Raw genomic sequence first — 6,000 nt, 5'->3', positions numbered from 1 at the left:
CAACCACTTCAAAAATACAACTAAAAGATGGAACGGACATCACCCAGAACCACAGGAAGGCTGGCCGAGGAGAGACTCTTCAACTAGAAGGAAAGACAACAGCATACCGAGGCTCAGAGGAGGCGCAGTGTGGAAAATTTAAAGATGCGGAGGTGCGCGTGAAAGCGGGCTGGTGGCTGAGGGCGCGGTTGTCATTTTCGGTCCTGAGTGAGTCTCAGACTCTGAGCTCCAGATCCGGGCGAGTCTCTAGGGACCCAGACTCAAACGGGAGAAGCGGGACTGTCTGGCTACGGTCCCTCCGAGGGTTGCAGCGGTTGCGGGGACAGAGAAGCAGAGCCCCTGGGGACGGACTGAGCGTGGCCATAACTGCTCCCTCCGCCAGCCCTGTTGAGCCCACCCTGCCCAAGCCCTGCGCACAGCCATTTGCCAGATCGCCTCAGGCAAAGGCTAGATTAGCACCTCCCTAGAGGACAGAAGTTTTCCACACAGCTGATTCTCACAGCCAGTGGGCCTGGTGGTCAAATCCCTCTAGTATTAACTACAACAATAAAGGCTTAACTAGAACAAGACTGCGCACAAAGACCACAAGGGGGTGCACCAAGAAAGCATAAAAGATTCGGAGACAAAAAAAATATGACAGAAATGGAGGATATGGAGCTAAAAAACGCAATTTTGAGGGCTTGCAATAAACTTGAGCAGAGCCTCATGAAAACTAATGAGACCCTCGATGCTATGATAAAGAAACTAGAAACTAAGCATACATGGACTGAAATAAAGAATATTATACCCAATAGCAGACCAGAGGAGCACAAGAATCAAACCAAAGATTTGAAATGCGAAGAAGCAAAAAACACCCAACTGGAAAAGCAAAATGAAAAAAGAATCCGAAAGTGTGAAGATAGTGTAAGGAGCCTCTGGGACAGCTTCAAGTGCACTAATATCAGAATTATAGGAGTGCCAGAAGATGAGAGACAGCAAGATATTGAAAACCTATTTGAAGAAATAATGGCAGAAAACTTCCCCCACCTGGTGAAAGAAATGGACTTACAGGTCCAAGAAGCGCAGAGAACCCCAAACAAAAGGAATCCAAAGAGGACCACACCAAGACACATCATCATTAAAATGCCAAGAGCAAAAGACAAAGAGAGAATCTTGAAAGCAGCAAGAGAAAGAGACTCAATTACCTACAAGGGAATACCCATACGACTGTCAGCTGATTTCTCAACAGAAACTTTGCAGGCCAGAAGGGAATGGCAAGAAATATTCAAAGTGATGAATACCAAGAACCTACAACCAAGATTACTTTATCCAGCAAAGCTATCATTCAGAATTGAAGGTCAGATAAAGAGCTTCACAGATAAGGAAAAGCTAAAGGAGTTCATCACCACTAAACCAGTATTATATGAAATGCTGAAAGGTATCCTTTAAGAAGAGGAAGAAGAAAAAGGTAAAGATACAAATTGTGAACAACAAACATGCACCTATCAACAAGTGAATCTAAGAATCAAGTGAATAAATAATCTGATGCACAGAATGAACTGGTGATTATAATGAATCAGGGACATAGAAAGGGAATGGACTGACTATTCTTGGGGGGGAAAGGGGAATGGGAGATTCGGGAAGAGACTGGACAAAAATCGTGCACCTATGGATGAGGACAGTGGGTGGGGAGTGAGGGCGGAGGGTGGGGCGGGAACTGGGAGGAGGGGAGTTATGGGGGGAAAAAAAAAGAGGAACATATGTAATCTGAACAATAAAGATTTAATTAAAAAAAAAAAAAGTTGGGTTTTCCTATTCATCCCTACAGTAGAGGGACTTACTCCTCAGTCCAAGGGCAGGAAGAAAGCCTCTCCTTCTCTCACAACAGGTTACACAGTTTAGATCCCTGCCTCAGCCCCGTCCCCCAGGAAACAGAGCCTGAGGCAAAGCTCCTGTACTAGATCTCTACTGCCAGGAGGGGTTGAGTTCCAGGAAAATGTGAATGAGGGGGAAAAGGGAAGTGAGGAAGCAAAGCAAATAAATCCAAGTTAGCTCATTACCAAACAGGCCATTGCTTCTTAAGAAAACACAGCTGGTTGCTCAGAGAATGGGAATTGATCCAGGGGACTGGGGTCTGAGACTGGCTAAGTCAGATCTAACTCCCTGCCTGGATGCCAGGAGATGAGGCAAACTCTAGGGTGGCTCCTGGAAGCCTGGAAAAGTGATACAGACAGTGCTGAGAGCTGGAGTGGAAATGCCTGAGTTGCTCTGGCAGATGGAAGTGAAGGAATATGTAGAATGTAAGGCCAGAAGATCCACCACGGGAGTAAGTTCCACGGGGGGAGGAGGGGGGTATGGCGTTAGAGCAAGAGGGTGAGAGGATATAAAGTGTTTATCTTATTTGAGTAGTAATCTTTGTTTTCTAAAATGTCTAGATTAGAATAAGCTGCCAGTATTACAGTGAGCAAGTCATCAAGAGTTTCCTGGGTGCAGAGTGCAGATTCTACAAGAAGATGGACCACCTTCAGAGTGTTCCAAGCCCTAAGGAATGAGGAGCAGGAACAGTCAGCTCTTTGCAGAAGTGTGAGGTGGCAGGGGGAGAGGACATGCCCTAATGTCAATTCAGGGAACATTTGCGCAGCATCGCCTACGTGTCATGCACTAACTATGCCAGGCACTGGGGGCACAGAAATCAATCCATTCTTGTCCCTGAGGTCCAGGAGCTCCCAGGCCAGTGATCAGGAACTAGCCCTGGAGGACTCTGTGCCTGGGTGGAGAGCATCTCTTTGGGCCTCTCTCAGAATTGGGGATGCTGATATTTACTCATTGCTGGAGCAGGACTGGCTTTGAGTTGTTTTCCTAGTAGCAGAAAAATCCTCTGATCCACTGCCCACATGGGTGAGACTAGGCAAGGTCAGGGTCCAAGCTCTCCCAGAGCCTGCAGGGCTTGCACCGCCAGCTGTGTGTGAGCCAGCAGTTAGAGGGGCTCCCACTGCCCAGGCGGCAGTCTTCTAGGGAAGTCTATGCAGAAAACACACTACAGTGTGTGATATATTTTCTCCTGGGTTTCTGTAGGGTCCCTCTAACCTTGGGAATGAAGGAGAAAACCCAGCAGCAACTGGCTGAGCACATTCCAGTGGACTGGCAAGGAGACTTCTAGGGCGCATGGCTGTGTTGCCCAGGGCCTCGCACACTGCCGGCACCTGACAGCTTCCCGTTGCTGTCATTGATTGAAGCCGGGTTGTTATTGGCTGCCTCTAAGAACTTTTACTCTGTGCCTTTTTGTTATTGTTTTAATTATGAAAGTACTACATGCTCTGACAACAAATTCAAACTGACAGAGGTGTGAAGTAAAAGCTGCCTCCAGCAACCCCTGCTTACTAACCAGGGGTTCATAGCTTCTTATACTTCCTCATGAAAGATTTCTTAGCAAACGTAAGCATAACACACAGTAAGTCATACTATACATCAGATCCTTAACTTGTTTTTTCACTATATCTATGTATCTATCTATCATCTATCTATGATATCTATCTATCTATCTATCTATCTATCTATCTATCTATCATGCAGAAGTCTGAGAAATGTGAGAATTCTAAATTTGAAACTGGACTTTCAGGGTGAGATATATTTAAGGTAAGAGAAAAGAACATATTTTATTTAACAGTTTGCTTGATTTATGACCTTTAAATATTTAATTATTTAACATTTCTACTTTCAAATTTATCCATTACTTTCCTTCTTTTCTCTACATTCTTCTCTTCCTCTCTTTTAATGGATGTTGTTTACATGCTAGTTATATGTTTTTCTAAAACCTATTATATTCACTATATAATATATATATCTGTCACACCAGCCTATCCTGTTTAATGGCAGCAATAAATATTTCATTAAATTAGTGTACCATAGTTTAGTTTCCCATTCACTGTTTGATATTTAGATTGTTTGCAGCTTTTTAAAAAATGTTTTTATTGACTCGTAGCTTAATGCAATCCCCATTAAGATATGAACAATTTGGAGACCAAGATGGCGGCGTAGGTAAACACCGGAGACCGCTGCCGCAAACAACCATTTCAAAAATACAACTAAAAGACTGAACGGACATCACCCAGAACCACAGGAAGGCTGGCTGAAGAGAGACTCTACAACTAGAAGGAAAGAGAACAGCAAATCGAGGCTCAGAGGCGGCGCAGTGTGGAAAATACAAAGGTACCGAGGTGCGCGCGCAAAGCGGGCTGGTGGCTGAGGGCGCGGTTGTCGTTTTCTGTCGAGAGTGAGTCTCAGACTCTGGGCTCCAGATCCGGGCGAGTCTCTAGGGACTCAGACTCAAACGGGAGAAGCGGGATTATCCGGCATCAGTTGGAACCTGAGGGCAGCTTTCTCTCCGAGGTTTGCAGCGGCTGCCGGGGTTCTGAGAAGCAGAGCCTCTGGGAACGGGACTGAGCACGGCCATAACTGCTCCCTCCGCCCGCCCTGTTGATCCCGCCCCGCCCAAACCCTGCGCACAGCCATTTGCCGATCGCCTCAGGCAAAGGCTGGATTAGCGCCTCCCCAGAAGGCAGACGTTTTCCATACAGCTGATTCCTATAGCCAGTCGGCCTGGCGGTCAAATCCCTCTAGTGTTAACTACAACAATTAAGGCTTGGCTAGAACAAGACTGCGCACAGAGACCACAAGGGGGTGCACCAAGAAAGCATAAAAGATGCGGAGACAAAAAAACATGACAGAAATGGAGGATATGGAGCTAAGAATTGCAATTTTGAGGGCTTGCCATAAATTTGTGCAGAGCCTCACAAAAACTAATGAGACCCTCGATGCTACGATAAAGAAATTAGAAAGTAAGCATACACGGACTGAAATAAAGAATATTATACCCAATAGCAGACCAGAGGAGTACAATAATCAAACCAAAGATTAGACAAAAAACACCCAATTGGAAAAGCAAAATGAAAAAAGAATCCGAAAGTGTGAAGATAGTGTAAGGAGCCTCTGGGACAGCTTTAAGCGGTCTAATATCAGAATTATTGGAGTGCCAGAAGATGAGAGACAGCAAGATATTGAAAACCTATTTCAAGAAATAATGGCAGAAAACTTCCCCCACCTGGAGAAAGAAATGGACTTACAGGTCCAAGAAGCGCAGAGAACCCCAAACAAAAGGAATCCAAAGAGGACCACACCAAGACACATCATCATTAAAATGCCAAGAGCAAAAGACAAAGAGAAAATCTTAAAAGCAGCAAGAGAAAGAGGCTCAATTACCTACAAGGGAATACCCATACGACTGTCAGCTGATTTCTCAACAGAAACTTTGCAGGCCAGAAGGGAATGGCAAGAAATATTCAAAGTGCTGAATACCAAGAACCTACAACCAAGATTACTTTATCCAGCAAAGCTATCATTCAGAATTGAAGGTCAGATAAAGAGCTTCACAGATAAGGAAAAGCTAAAGGAGTTCATCACCGCCAAACCAGTATTATATGAAATGCTGAAAGGTATCCTTTAAGAAGAGGAAGAAGAAGAAAAAGGTAAAGATACAAATTATGAACAACAAACATGCATCTATCAACAAATGAATCTAAGAATCAAGTGAATAAATAACCTGATGTACAGAATGAACTGGTGATTATAATAGAATCAGGGACATAGAAAGGGAATAGACTGACTATTCTTGGGGGGAAAAGGGGTGTGGGTGATGCGGGAAGTGACTGGACAAAAATCATGCACCTATGGATGAGCACAGTGGGTGGGGAGTGAGGGTGGAGGGTGGGGTGGGAGCTGGAAGGAGGGGAGTTATGGGGGGAAAAAAGAGGAACAAATGTAATAATCTGAACAATAAAGATTTAATTTAAAAAAAATAAAAATAAATGTTTTTATTAATGTTTTTAGAGAGAGAGGGAGAGGGATAGAGAGATAGAAACATGTAGGAGAAGAGAAGTATCATTGACTAGAGGCCCAGTGCACGGGATTCGTGCACTGGTGGGGGGTGTGGCCCACAGGGATTGGCCCGCTGTGGGAGTGCCT

The sequence above is a fragment of the Myotis yumanensis genome, unplaced genomic scaffold (assembly GCF_028538775.1).
Source record: "Myotis yumanensis isolate MYYU_CA2020_CCGP unplaced genomic scaffold, mMyoYum1.0.hap1 SCAF_2, whole genome shotgun sequence".
Lineage (NCBI taxonomy): Eukaryota > Metazoa > Chordata > Mammalia > Chiroptera > Vespertilionidae > Myotis > Myotis yumanensis.
Note: the sequence above shows the minus strand (reverse complement) of the source record.